The following is a 15,307-nucleotide window of genomic DNA, read 5'->3' as shown; positions in this document are numbered from 1 at the left end:
TCTGGGCTCTGGCTGGGCCATTCCAAAACTTTCATCTTCTTCTGGTGAAGCCATTCCTTTGTTGGTTTGGCTGTATGCTTTGGCTTGTTGTCATGCTGAAAGATGTAGTTCCTCTTCATGTTCAGCTTTCTAGCAGAAGCCTGAAGGTTTTGTGACAATATTGACTGGTATTTGGAACTGTTCATAATTTCCTCTACCTTGACTAAGGCCCCAGTTCCAGCTGAAGAAAAACAGCCCCAAAGCATGATGCTGTCACCACCATGCTTCACTGTGGGTATGGTGTTCTTTTGGTGATGTGCAGTGTTGTTTTGGTTTTGTGCAGTGTCGTTTTTGCGCCAAACATATCTTTTGGAATTATGGCCAAAATGTTCAACCTTGGTTTCATCAGACCATAACACATTTTCCCACATGCTTTTGGGAGACTTCAGATATGTTTCTTGCAAAATTTAGCTGGGCTTGGATGTTTTTCTTTGTAAGAAAAGATTTCCTTCTTGCCACTCTACTCCATAGTCCAGACATATGAAGAATACAGGAGATTGTTGTCACATGTGCCACACAGCCAGTATTTGCCAGATATTCCTGCAGAGCCTACAGTGGGGCAAAAACGTATTTAGTCAGCCACCAATTGTGCAAGTTCTCCCACTTAAAAAGATGAGAGAGGCCTGTAATTGGCATCATAGGTAGACCTCAACTATGAGAGACAAAATGAGAAACAAAATCCAGACAATCACATTGGCTGATTTGGAAAGAATTTATTTGCAAATTATGGTGGAAAATAAGTATTTGGTCACCTACAAACAAGCAAGATTTCTGGCTCTCACAGACCTGTACCTTCTTCTTTAAGAGGCTCCTCTGTCCTGCACTCATTACCTGTATCAATGGCACCTGTTTGAACTTGTTATCAGTATAAAAGACACCTGCCCACAACCTCAAACAGTCACACTCCAAACTCCACTATGGTGAAGACCAAAGAGCTGTCGAAGGACACCAGAAACAAAATTGTAGACCTGCACCAGGCTGGGAAGACTGAATCTGCAATAGGCAAGCAGCTTGGTGTGAACAAATCAACTGTGGGAGCAATAATTAGAAAATGGAAGACATACAAGACCACTGATAATCTCCCTTGATCTGGGGCTCCACGCAAGATCTCACCCCGTGGGGTCAAAATGATCACAAGAACGGTGAGCAAAAATCCCAGGACCACACAGGGGGACCTAGTGAATGACCTGCAGAGAGCTGGGACCAACGTAACAAAGGCTACCATCAGTAACACACTACGCCGCCAGGGACTCAGATCCTGCAGTGCCAGACGTGTCCCCCTGCTTAAGCCAGTACATGTCCGGGCCCGTCTGAAGCTTGCTAGAGAGCATTTGGATGATCCAGAAGAGGAGTGGGAGAATGTCATATGGTCAGATGAAACCAAAATAGAACTGTTTGGTAGAAACACAACTTGTCATGTTTGGAGGAGAGAGAATGCTGAGTTGCATCCAAAGAACACCATACCTACTGTGAAGCATGGGGGTGGCAACATCATGCTTTGGGGCTGTTTCTCCGCAAAGGGACCAGGACGACTGATCCATGTACAGGACAGAACGAATGGGGCCATGTATCGTGAGATTTTGAGTGCAAACCTCCTTCCATCTGCAAGGGCACTGAAGATGAAACGTGGCTGGGTCTTCCAACATGACAATGATCCCAAACATACTGCCCGGGCAATGAAGGTGATTGTCTGGATTTTGTTTCTCATTTTGTCTCTCATAGTTGAGGTCTACCTATGATGCCAATTACAGACCTCTCAGTTACAGACCTCTCGTCTTTTCATCAATTTTGGAGGGATGTCCAGTTCATAGTAATGTTACAGTTGCGCCATATTTTCTCCACTTGATGATGACTGTCTTCACTGTGTTCCATGGTATATCTAATGCTTTGGAAAGTGTTTTGTACCCTTCTCCTGACTGATACTTTTTAACAATAAGATCCCTCTGATGCTTTGGAAGCTCTCTGCAGTCCATGGCTTTTGCTGTAAGATGCAACTAAGAAAATGTCAGGAAAGACCTACAGCTGAACGTTATTTGGGGTTAATCAGAGGTACTTTAAATGATGGCAGGTGTGTACTGACTCCTTTTAACATGATTTTGAATATGATTGCTTAATTCTGAACACAGCTACATCCCCCCTAAAAGATTTAAGTTTGTTTTTAAACTGAGTTGTACAGTTTATAGGTCACGTTAAAGGTGGAAAAAGTTCTGAAATTATTTATCTTTGTCTCAAATTTTTACATCCCAGAAACCTAACATTTTAACAGGGGCGTGTAGACTTTTTATATTCACTGTATATTGCTCTATGAAGAGCTTGATCAATGTTCTCCTGTCAGGTGTCCTCTTCAGGTGTCATTTTATCTATAAATGAAGCGATTGTGTATTTTTGGGAGGCCATGGTTTGTAACCCTTCTTTACTTAAAGATGCTGATGGTGAAGAAACACTTTGTGATGATCCAGAAGCAGCAGAAAGCGTGTTTCTGGAATGAGAACTCTGGAGAGAAAAGTTATTTGCACTTTCATTCTGGTCCTCATCATTTCATAAAGTATTTTTCAATGTCCTTAGGACACCTCTGGAATGCTAGGATGTGTTTTGTCATCCTTGTAGCATTTGGAAAAGAATATTTCTTCTCACAATATTCGCAAATTGCAGCTTTGCTCTCAGCAGAAACTGCACTATGGAAATGTCTCCAAACTCTAGATATTGGTCTCACTATTTTACTGAGAGGAGGAAAAAAAAGCCAATTTACTGAGACTATAGGGAGACATTATGCTGTGATGGTGGAAAACATTAATACTAATCAATTAAAGGTTATAAGGATAAATGCATTTGTCAGATAAATGTACTCTCTTACCTGTCAGTTAAGGCCTGAAAGGACAGAAACTAACATCTACTGTATCCCAACAATCACCCAACTGTAGGAGGAACAAGATGGAGCCTACAAGCAAACTAAACTGGAGCCTTCCTCTGCAGTGCCACCTAATGGCAGAAGCACTTATTTTTCTTGTTTGAGAACTGCATTGAGAAGTACAGAGTTACTTGAATTGTATTCCAGGATTTTCTCATCTTCAGCAGAGAGAACTTGCAATAATTTATGACTTTACATAAAGTCTCAGACATTTTTTTTATTAAGGTCTTCATGTTTTATAGTGTGAATACCATGTCATAGATACATTATATTTAATTGTAAAAGAACATATTCTGCACTCCTTTTTTTCATTTTTTCCAGAAAACTGCTTTGGAAAAAAAAAGTTTTTTTCTAATTTTTCTATTTTTTTCCTGGGCCTTCCCATTTTGGTCCCACCCGATCAGAACATTTGTGTGAAAGGGACCATTCTAGACTGGAACTGAAATGCTAAGGGATGCACACTGATGCAAACTGAACTGGAGATGGATGCAAAACCAGATGTTAACTGAAGTAAACTGAATCCCTTTTTTCTGTGACTGAATGGATGACACTGGTAAATGGAGAAGAAAGAGAAGTGCGCCAGACTAAGTGCAGTATGAATATAAAAGTTTATTGCACACAAGATTATAAAAACTCACAAGACGTGGGTAGATATCCGGCATCAATATATAAGGAGGAGGATGTCATCTGTGCTGCACCTCACAAATGGATGGCTGTAATGCCAAGGTGTTGCGTGGCTGGCGCTCTAGGCGGGTCCCACAGGAGGAAGCGAGGATGGCAGGCGCAGGCGCAGGAGCAGTGTGGATTGAGGTGTATCACACACAAACACACAGCATGTTTTAGCATGTGCCAAATTGCACAGTACTGCCACCCCATAGATGTGAAGCCCAGGGGCGGACTGACCATTTGGAAACTCAGGCACTGCCTGAGGGCCCGGGGTCAGTAGGGGGCCCATGAGATATCCCTGGTACCTTTTTCATAGGCTTTTTTGAGTTTGGGCAAGGACACAGGGACCCCATGATCCCCTATTGCCCGGGGGCCCCATGAGTTGTCAGTCCGCCCCTGGTGAAGCCAGACTTAGGCTGGCCATACACTATACAGATTTCTGCCCAATTTCCTTTAGATTTACCTTGAACTATGTAGTGCAGGGGCCTGTCTAACTGGAAACAATTGAAAGTGTTATTTAGGTTTGACCTCATATTAAACAGTTTTTGGTAATTCTAAAGCAAAATTCTCAAGAAATTTGTATAATGTATGTCCAGCCTTTCTGCGTGAGTATAAAGTTTGTTTTCTAATCTCCATTCGCACTTTTGCAACTCCATTACGACTTTAATGCAACTTTGGATGGGTGCGACTCGGATGTGACTTTGGCACATCTATCGCATTGATAACATTAAGACCCCATTCACACTTGTGTGACTTTGGACATCAGAGTCGCATGACAAGTCATACCCCATGTATTCCAATGATAACCATTCATATATGTGCGATTTAGTTACAGCAACTTCATAGTAGTTTACGCACTATTTTGATTTGACTTTCATTCAACTTGAGGGCCATAGATTCTGTGTTAACCCTCAAACGTTTCATGAAAGTCATACCTGAGTGTTTTACATGCAACAGTGGCCTGCAGAGGGGCAAATCACATCCAAGTTGCACCCATCCAAAGTCGCACAACTTTAGAGTCGTACAAGTGTGAATGGAGCCTAAGATGTGACTTTCATGCAACTAAATTGCCATCTATGGCACTCAAGTTGCATGAAAGTCGCATCAAAGTAGTGCGGGAAACTTTTTAAAGTCCCTGTGACCTTAAGCCGCATATATTGAAATCCATGGGCTCATCAACTTGAATGCAACCTTGTCCAAAGTCGCATGGTAAGTCGCACAAGTATGAATGGAGTCTTACTGTTGGGGCAGGAAGACTTTCTGTGTAATGCTGAGGAGCCCTGATGTAGGTGTGAAGTCAGGCTGGACATGACACAGGAAGCCGGTGTCACTGGGAAGTTGTCCCTCTTTGGGGACACGTTGTATGGGTAGTTGTCTGCCCTGTGTGAGACTGGCCGGGGGAAGAACACGTCCAAATGCTCACTGATATCCACCGAGTCTAAATATAACTCAGCCATCGCCTCGAAAGACCTCTCCCCCCTCTGTATCCCCCGGCATCTCCCGGAACTACAACTCCCACAATGCACTGCCCGGGGAGCCACAACTCATCCAATCCGAAGTGCGGCCTGACCGAAACCTCGCCCTTGTTTGCGTCACGTGAGGCGGCCCAGGCCTCCCCCTCTCTGGATAGAGGTGAGCTGTGGCATCAGAACTTCCTGTCAGGCTCGTCGGCCCCGGAGGCGGATCTGGTCCGTACAGGTATGCAGCATAGAGCGGGGATGAGGGGGCCTGCTCAGGCCTGGGACAGGGCGGGCTGGTCCGGGAAGGCACGGTGCCCACTGATAGCCACCCGGGGCTGGGAGGAGTACCCGGCTGTCAGTGTTGGGGGGAGGGAGGGGTCGGATTTCTGTGTCCTCCTGCACCTGTCCTTATGTGGAAGTGAGGGGGTGGGGCTCAGAATGACTGCTCTACTGGGGGGGCTCAGCAGGCTGAGTCCCTGGAGGTGTCCCTCCTCTCTGTATACTGAGCACATGTCACACCTCCACCCCCCCCCCCCCCCAAATTATCATCATTATTGTTATCCTCTGTAGTGATTGGGGGCAGGCAGAGCAGTCACCGCCCTCCCTGTGATTCTAGATGGGATGTGGGGCTCTCAGGAACATCTTCAAGAGCTCCAATGTTCACCAAAATGTCCAATCACAGCCACCAGATCTATATGTTCTGCAGCATCAGGGCAGAACTAACCCCCCAATACCTTCCAGTCATGTCCTCTGTGCCCCCTGTAAGCATCTTCCCGCCCCTTCCCCCCCCCCCCCCGCTTCAGTCTGTAACCTTGATTGGCCAGAAGGAAGTAACTCCCGCCCCTGCACAGAGGACTTCATTCATCCGGGTACCGGGACATGCTGATCCTGTACACCCCTTGTGTGCAACCTTGCTGCATTCACTTCTTTGGAACTTTGTATGGTCCTTGGGGTCTCTACAGACACTAGCCGGTGTTCCTCTGTTGCCCCATTGTAGCTGTGATTTCAAGACATCTCATGTCATATGTTTACAGTCTAGGATTGCCTTCTGAAGCATGTCCCCAGTCTCCCGCAAGTCCTGTGGCATGTCCCAAGTCTCCCGCAAGTCCTGTGGCATGTCCCCAGTCTCCCGCAAGTCCTGTGGCATGTCCCCAGTCTGACCATCTCATGTGTTATGTTCATAGTCTGACAATCTCTTGTGTCCCCTCCTGCACGGTATCTGATCATCTCTTGCAACTCTTCCTGCGCAGTCCCTGCCCGTCTCCCTGGGTCGCCGCCTCCTCCTCTGCAGTCTCTGACCTTCTCTTGTTGTGTGTCTGCTGTATCTGACACTGAATTTTCACTGACTTTGCGTGGACCTTTGGTGATGTTGAGGGCTGCACTTGAGGCTCTATATATCAAGAAGGTTGAGCACCACTGCTGTACACAGAGCTGAGGGGGCACAGCTTGGACTTTACTGCAGAGAAGACATAGCATGTCTATTCCACAGTAAACATTCTTCCTGCTCATACGTTGAGTGCAAAATTCTGCTTTAAGGGTTTTGTCAACACTAGGGGTTGATGGGCGGTAAAATCATGCAGTTTAGACACATTTTACTATCATTTAATCACTCCCACTTTAGCTGCAAAGGCAGGAGCCGTGTGTGCACATATGTCACAGTTGCAGGAGGAATTACACCCGTCGCATTTAGCAGGTACTACTGGCTGCCAAACATGGCCCATTCAAGTGAGGCCACGCTGCCACTTCACACAATACATGTGGTTGTCTGACATTTAAAGGATTAAAACTGGTGATGAGGAGGTGATACAGCACCTACTCACGGCCTGTCAAATGCTCTCTGAAGTCTAATCTGTATGCAGATCGCTCTTCAAAGAGTAATGAAAGTGTAAACGATTCCTAAAAGTGATGTTTCAGTGTGAACACACAAACCTACTCACTGAGCCTGCTGGATCAGTGCATAGGTTTCAACTTCTTGTAATGGAGTGACAACACTAACCCACCTTCTGATACTAGGGCAGCGTTGTCACTCTTGCATCTTCAGTGCCGGCAAGGACATGCTGACACATTGCGATTAAAGGAGTTCTATGGTCACAGTGTACACTTCCATTTTATAACATCAGCATTGTGATAGCAATACAAACAACTGTTATATTTAATACAAGCCTATATGAAAACTCTTCTTTTATGTTGTGAATTCTTCTTGTCTGCTGCTGAACTCATTCCACAACTTCCCGATTCTCTGCATGCAGCTTCTCATCTGCTGTTTACTTTTCAAGTGGTCGTAAATCCCATAATAAGTAATATGAAAAGACATGCACCTTTTTATGCTTTTGTCTTCTAACCATCTAAATCACATTATCTGTACCTCTTTGTTGTAATCTCTGCTCCCGTCGCAGCCCTGTGAATGTCTCCGGTCCATGGGTCGGAGCTCAGGACGCGGAATCATGACATCACTGACTCCCCTCCCACCTGTACACTCCCCACAAGCACAGTAGCATAGCTTAGCAGCACTCATGGCTCAGAAATTGTGGGCACACAGCCCAAGCAAAGTGCACATGTCAAAGCTACCTGGCTACCCGACCAATAGAATATCCAGGAGGGTGACACCTGACTTCATGTTGACAAACTATGCTGCAGTGAGGACCATCCAAACATAGGGGGGCTGGAGGAGGTAGGGGGAGCGATCTAGGTGGATGTGTAGTGCACAGTTGTGGGACACATGCCCACTGCTCGTTCATGACAATGCTTAGTCGATCACAGGTGAGAGTGTGTGGCGACACTTTTTTTTTTTTTTTTTTTTTTAATGTAGTGTTTTTTTTATGTAGTAAAGTGGGCAAGATTTTAAAAATGACTGGCTGCTCTTTGGTAGTTGAGACTAGGGACAGATGCTTTCTTATGCTTTACAGTGAGTTACACTTATCCAGTTTATTTTTTATTTTTTTTGGATTTACACCCACTTTAATTCCTAAGGATTACATATCCCATGGTACCTTGCTGCCCCAAGCAGTGATTCCTGAAGCTCCTTCTCTCAGCAGCTCTGTATTTCCGAAGGCAGGCTGTGTGAAATGTGTGACACAGCAGTGCTACTCACATGGCACAGTGACTAAATGTCACAGAATTATAAAAGAAATAAATGTGTGGGGGTCTTCACAAAGTAAGTTTACAAACTTCAAAAGCATTTGTGTTAAGCAGAACTAAACCCATTCATTTAACTGTCTCCCAAAAAGATTACATTGTAGGCATGCCATGAATGATAACTGTCAGCAGGGTGGATAAAAATTAATGATTTTTTAAAAAAAAATAAAAAAAATCAGATTTTTTGGATTTAAATTGGATTTTTTTTAATTTAAATCGGATTTTTTTTAAATAAAATGCTTTTTGAGGAAAATATATTGCCATCCAAAGGTTATTCCATCATGAAATAAAGATTAGTTTTTTAATTATGTAGAATAAGGCTGTATACGTTTAATTTTTTTGGTAAATAAATTCCATGAATCCATTCACAATGTCATGCTCTTCCAGAGGTTTTTGTAAGATTATTGGGCAGTTTCTCTGCCTACAAGATATTATCACAGATGCTTGGTTTACTTTTGCAGTTCTCAAAACTGAATTTGACTCAGCGGTGATCACATGCCTCTTCTTCACAGCAAAAATGTTATAACATGAACAGAGTTAAGAAAAAGACCTGAATCCTAACTTCTACAAACCTATGAATACAGAATCAACCCCTTCAGTGCTAAGTTTCAAGAAGTTTAGTGAATAGAATAGAAACAATATTTTTCTGATTGTTTTGAGTGGAATAGATCTGCACAAGAAGAAAGTGAAACTAAGTGTGAGGAGGAAGGGGCTGACAGTCTGTTTCTTAACCTCCCTGGCGGTATGATTATTTCAGATTTTTGGTGCTGAAAGCGGTACCATTTTTTTGCATGGAAATATGTATTTTTTTTATTGTAGGCTGTAATTTTTAGGAAAAACTCACTGAAATCTGTCCAAACAAGAGTCTAGTAAACATCCCGGGTATGATAAAATTTGAAACACAAAATCATAAATTATAATTTAATAAATAATCATAAAAATAATATAAAAATAATAAAAAATTTAATTCAATAATATAATCAAACCAAAAACACTGAAATGTGAAATATAGCGCCAAGTTCGCACATTGCTGAGCTCAGTCGCAAAATCGTTTTCAGTTTCTGATGACGAATTTCCCCCACGAATCATTATCACTCAATTCTGTAAGTGGTTCTGATTTACTATCGCTGTTCTCTAGCTGATCTAAACCGCTTTTGACCTAAAGGGACACTTTTTGGACGCCATGGACATTTCTCAGTTTCCAGGCAGAAAGAACAGACCAAATGCAGGCAGGGCACAGGACAAAGCACTAGGGACAATATGTATGTGAAATAGGTTGAAACAGCAATGTTTTACTGTGTAAAATGAAAAAAAAAAAAAATGACATTTTTTTAAAATTTTTAAATTTCCCGCCGCCGGCGGCGCCCGTACGTCCCGACGTCACAGGGACAGGACACAGAAGCCGGATGCCGGCATCGGCCGGAGGAGATGGCCGGGTACGCTGCAGGGGACACATCGTGGGAGCGCAGGGTAAGGTAAGTGAAGAACACATGCCGGAGCAGCGCCGCATGGTATTCCCGAGTGTAGCTCGGGGTTACCGCTTTTGGTACTGAAATGTTACCCCGAGCTACACTCGGGAATACCGCCAAGGAGGTTAAAATATATATATTTGTGGAAATGAATTTATGGTTTTACATGTTGACGTTAACAAACTTGGCACTGCTAATGGCCAAGCTTTGAGCTGTTCTGTCTGCTGCTGCCCACTTGTAACACATGCTGACATGTTGTGAACCAGCCCTGTTGTGAAAGGAATCACTAATATCTGTGTTACCTGAAAACAAGAGCTAAATACTTGCCTTTGGGTTGACTTTTCAAGAGAGAGGTAGCATTTGTTTTACAGCCTTTTTCCCAAAGCGTCTTCCAGGACAGCTATGTGAGATACCAGCTCTTCCCTTAAAGAAAAAACAATACTGACACAATTTAATAAGCCCCTTCCTCCCCCTCGTCCTCAGTAATTGTGTTTCCGACCTCCAGGTGAACACATCTCTAGGTTTGTTGTTTTATTGTTGGTATGGGTGATTGTGGTTGCCTGCTTATCTTCTCTTGTCCTGGGGATCCTGCTTGTGGGTAGCGTCCCAGGGAAGTTTTTTTGGCACAGGAGAAGATTTGAAACCCCTTTTCGTTTCAGGGACCGACTCCGGATACACCTTCTTGGTCCTTAGCATTCCCTGGAGACATGCCTATGGTCCAGAGGTGGGGGTCTATGGAGGTTTGTGGCAAGAAGGCTGAGCAGGCTCTCCTGGGTCTGGTCTCTGTGGTTTCTCTCCCGGGTCCCTCCAAGATGGCTGCAGTGCATGAATTCCAGTGGCCGAAAAGGTGCACCAGGATGGTGGCACCGGCACTTCTGGCGCGGTGTGGCGTTGCACTTCCGGTCATGGGGGGACACGTCGAGGCACTGTTTTTAAGATGAGGCACTAAATTATGCCAGGCAGAGCAGAGAACTTGCCTATAGAAGGGGCTAGAGGCTCTGAGCTCGTAGCCTTACTGTCCCACATCTATGCTCTTCCTCCCCACTGACCCTCCACCTCTTCCTGTGATGTCACATCCTGCCAGTGTGTTCCAGGCTGGTTAGTAGGCTCCTTCCTGCACAAACGTCATCACTCTGCAGGATTGACCACTACAGTGTCTCTCACCATCTCCATCAGCCCAGCTGCTATTGCACTAACCATTGGTGGCGCCTGCAGGACGTTTTGAGGAACGGTCATCTCTCATATACACAGATGAGCTTGTTTTATTACTTCCTTTGTGAGTGTTCTTAATCTTTTGCTATTAAATACAGTGTTATTACTACACTCAGATGGGCGCCTCCTGTCTCTTTTCTTCTGTCCCTGCATACGAAGCTGGCTTGTTCCGAGGATGGCTGCCGTCTTTTTGTGCTAAAAGATTCCAGGCAGATTGCCTGAGACTCTAATAAGGACTTATTGTACACCAATGCATTTACATACCCTGTTTTAAAGTACTTGTATGCCAACATTGCCATTATCATCTTTTACTTATTTTTTATACTTTTTACCCGTGCACTACTTTACTCCTGTGCGCCAGAGTTATTCGTTCTTTACTAAATGATTTATATTATGGTAACTGAGAATGGACCTGAAAACTCTTTAGTAGAAATTTGAACTTGATTGGAAAAAATCAAGCTTATACCCACCCCTTTTTCTGGCAGATAAAATGCTAGTACACAAAATGCTAAAAATTGGCTTTTTTTTTCCCCATGCCAAGAGCACTGGCATTTTTTAAGCCAGTGTCCATGAAGCCTTAAAGGTCTATTCACAAAAAAAAAAATGCATTAATTATCTTATGGTCTAGCCACTCACTGTTTAAAGCAGAACTCTGGGCAAAAACGTCTTTACATGTCCTTGTTGCTGATTTCCTACTTTCACTGAATGTTATCCATCTTCTGGTTCACTTAGTTGCTCTGAAATGGCCTATTCATTTTCAAATCAAACCGTTTAATTATCTTTCGTTTCCTGTTTGTAAGACCGATGGCTGCTGTGCCTGCTATTCCCCCAGCCACTGGTCTTGGCACATCCCTTCTGTAGTTCTTTCTCTAGGAAGCAGTGATAATATAATTCATCCCCACTTGTAGTGAGGGGCAGACCAAGACTCTCAGACTCTGACACATTCAGCATGTACAGTCCTAGTGTACCCGCTCACATTCACTTCAATTCCCTGTGGTTGATGGGAACTGTAGTTTCCTCTTACTGCAGAGATGTATCCCAGCTATTACACTTCCTCCTTGGCAGAGCAGATGTGGTCATCTTTTGAATTACAAAGGTGAGGTTATGAAAATTCAATTAGACTTTTCTCCTAAATGGTAAGGATCTTCAAAATTATATTAGTGATTTAGTGGTTTATGTAGGGGGTGTACTAATGGGTGATTTTTGCCTAGCCTGGAGTTCGTGTTTTTGTAAAAAAAAAAAAAAAAAAAAAAAAGAAGAGTTGAAACCTTAACTACTTGCCAACCGCAGATAGCTGAATGACGGCTACACGGCGGCTGGCTAGTTCTGGGAGGGCGTCATATGACGTCCTCCCAGAACACGCTCTCCTGCACGCCCCCGGCGATCTCCGTGATCGCTGTGTCCTACGGACACATGTGGTATATGTGGTAAAAAGCCAATCACAGCAGCCTTTTACCACTTGATCAGCCGTGTCCAGTGACACGCTGATCTCCGGGAAATGCAATTGCCGGTTCTCGGCTGCACTTTCCTCATGCTGTCAGAGCGTGAGGAAAGTACTGCAGAGAGAACCGGCAGTTGTCAGAGCAGGGATCGGCACTGATCATCAGGGCACTGATGATTAGTGCCCTTTTGATCAGTGCCCAGCAGCTCTGCCCACCAGTGCCACCCACCAGTGCCCACCAGTGCATCCCAGCAGTGCTGCCAGTCAGTGCCCAGCAGTTGCACCAGTCAATGCCCAGCAGTGATGCCAATCAGTGCCACCTATCAGTGCTGTCTATCAGTACCCATCATCAGTGCCGCCTATCCGTGCTACCTCAGTGCCGCCTATCAGTGCCCATCAGTGCTGCCTCATCAACTCACATCAGTGAAGGAGAAAAATTACCTGTTTGAAAAATTTTATAATAGAAACAAAGAAACTTTTTTTTTTTTTTCAAATTTTTTTGCACACTTTTTGTTTAGAGTGCAAAAAGTAAAGCGCCCATTAAATACCACCAAAAGAAAGCTCTATTTGTGAGAAAAAAATGATAAAAATTTCATATGGGTACAATCTTGCATGACCGCGCAATTGTCAATCAAAGTGCGACAGCGCTGAAAGCTGAAAATTGGCCTGGTAAAGAAGGGGGTATAAGTGCCCGGTAGGCAAGTGGTTAATCAGCATTATTGTTACTTTAAAAAAAAAAACAAAACATGATAGCCCCGGCTCAGAGATGCTGGTTGTCAGGGAGCTGCCACCCACCAGCATCCTAACCATCAGTGACTGATCGCTGCACGGTAATAGAAGGCAATAGTCTAAACAAACTTTTTACATTTGTGTTTAAAGTGTGCTTCCTGAAATCTTAATGTTATCAGCTTTCCCAGCTCTCTTTATATTTGACTTTTTCATTTCATGGTATCATGAATTTAAATAAATATGAAGTTAAAAAATACAATCCAGTAACATAAAATAACTTATTGAAAATAATAAAAATTGGACAGAAAGTAAAATGAAATATAATCTAAAATTAAATGTAATAAGAGGTGTTTTTGCATTGAAGTCAATGGGATGCAATTTCGCATTGAAGTCATTAAAGTCACCTTTTCTCACTATTTTCGGCGGCTGATATATCGGTGCATCGCTACTTTTATTTTGGGTATTGAGGCAGCCACGAGTGTCTCAGCTGTCAGAATGCAATAGCTGTTAGGGAAGATTCCTTCATCTATGCAATTGGCACGTATGGGGAAATCGACTGATCTTCTATAATTTATCCTGTGGGCGGAGTGAGAGAAAATGAGCGGCAGTGTATGGCTAGCATTAGTGACAGATGTGTTTGGAAGGTGAGGAATCCAGGATTTTTGTCAGTGTGAATTTGAACTTTTGCGGTGCGGAACCTGGGTTCACACTTTTGCGGTGCGGAACATCACATGTAGTTCGCACAGGAACCATACCGCATTCCTGTACAGATCACATGTGAATTCTGCTATACATTTTGTATGGCTCAAATCATACCGCATCTGTATCAAAAAGGTGCAGGACCCTTTTTTTTTTTTTTTTTTGTCCGCACTATAATCTGATTGCATGGGTATTTACACCCATGTGATCCAATTCTGCACATCCGCATTTTTTTAAACTGATTTCAGGGTGTTGTTAACTTACACACCTGCAGCGGTTCGAATGAACTGGGTGTGATTATGATACGGTGTGGAATTCGCACAGAAACCGGTGCAAATTCCGCACCGCATCAGTGTGAACCCAGGCTGAAATCTGTATACCATATTAACACCATCACTCGTGTGTGTATTGCACATTTGATAGTACAACATGGAACTTCTCAGTTGAACAGGGTTGAAGTAAAATCTCAGTGACTGACACTGAAAGGTTAGAGTCTAAAGCAGCGATGGGGAAAAAATATGCAGACTGCTCTACATGTGTGGTTTCTATTGAACTCACAAACTGCTGTATTATTATGCAGTTTTTCTTGTAAAGGTGTAGCCCGATTTTTCTAATGCTCTGTGAAGAAAACCTAAAATGATCTTCTTTTTCCACTTCCTTGCATCTTTGTACTAGATTCATTGATTCATGAAAATGACTGTTTGTTAGGGTTGCCAGGCAACCAGACTATATTTCTATTTCAACAATCTGTAACTGTTTTCACCTGAGTGAATCCGCTCTCTGTTTTTAAACTCTTCAAGCACCACCATCAATTTTGTATTTGGATGATACTGGAACACTGAACAGTGATAAAGGTTTCATATACTGATTGTCTTTGTCAAGTATTCCCCACCTAGAATGCAGGGAGGTTACGAAGTTGAAGGTTTTGAGGCTTTACGTATTCGAAATGGGAGATATATTGGGTCTTGGTGCATTACGAACGAAAAATCGTTCAAGTAAGTTTTCAAAAAACAAACGCATGGTCGTGATTGCAAGCAATAATGCCATCATGTAATGAGTTTTGAAGGATAAATTGTTCAATTGACACAAATCCGCTTTATGCTTCTGGGTCACATGCGCAGTACAACAGTTAGATTTTTAACAGGCAAGAAACCTTTCAAGTTATTGTCCATTTGGTAGAAGTTTTCCAAGCTTTTCCTTTGTTTTTTTTTTCTTCCTGTGATGTGTGCCCATTAACTGGCCGAAAAAGGAGCAAACTGGCCAAATGACAGATTTTGCGTCTAGTGTATAGCCATTATTTCACTTAATTTATAAATATGTATGTGTGTAACTAGAAACTTTTTTTTTTTTTTTTTCTTTTTTTTTCAAAGTGTGGATGTTTTATATAGAGGTGCTCTCGTTAAATAATATGTAAGCCTGCAAAATAACCCATTCCATTTAAAATAGAAATGAAAGACAAAATATTTATGCATACATATAAAAACATTTATAAATACCTTTCCCCCCCTCTTTTTTACTTTTTAGAATTGATCACATAATCTTTGCTGTT

General features: G+C 43.0%; 1 protein-coding gene across 2 annotated transcripts in view; it reads left to right on the top strand.

Moving 5' to 3' along the window:
- Positions 1-5,208: 5,208 nt before the first annotated feature.
- Positions 5,209-15,307, top strand: part of MTM1 (myotubularin 1) — a 113,580-nt gene continuing 103,481 nt past the window's right edge. For both annotated transcript variants that reach the window (XM_089684946.1, XM_089684945.1), the window contains exon 1: positions 5,209-5,311. The gene's annotated coding sequence lies outside the window, so the exon portion shown is untranslated. The remainder of the gene's footprint in view (positions 5,312-15,307) is intronic.

The sequence above is a fragment of the Staurois parvus genome, unplaced genomic scaffold, assembly GCF_062004578.1.
Source record: "Staurois parvus isolate SC_StPar_1 unplaced genomic scaffold, SC_StPar_1.0 ptg000361l, whole genome shotgun sequence".
Taxonomy (NCBI): Eukaryota; Metazoa; Chordata; class Amphibia; order Anura; family Ranidae; genus Staurois; species Staurois parvus.
The sequence above is the reverse complement of the archived record's forward strand: the minus strand, read 5'-3'. Positions and strand labels throughout refer to the sequence as shown.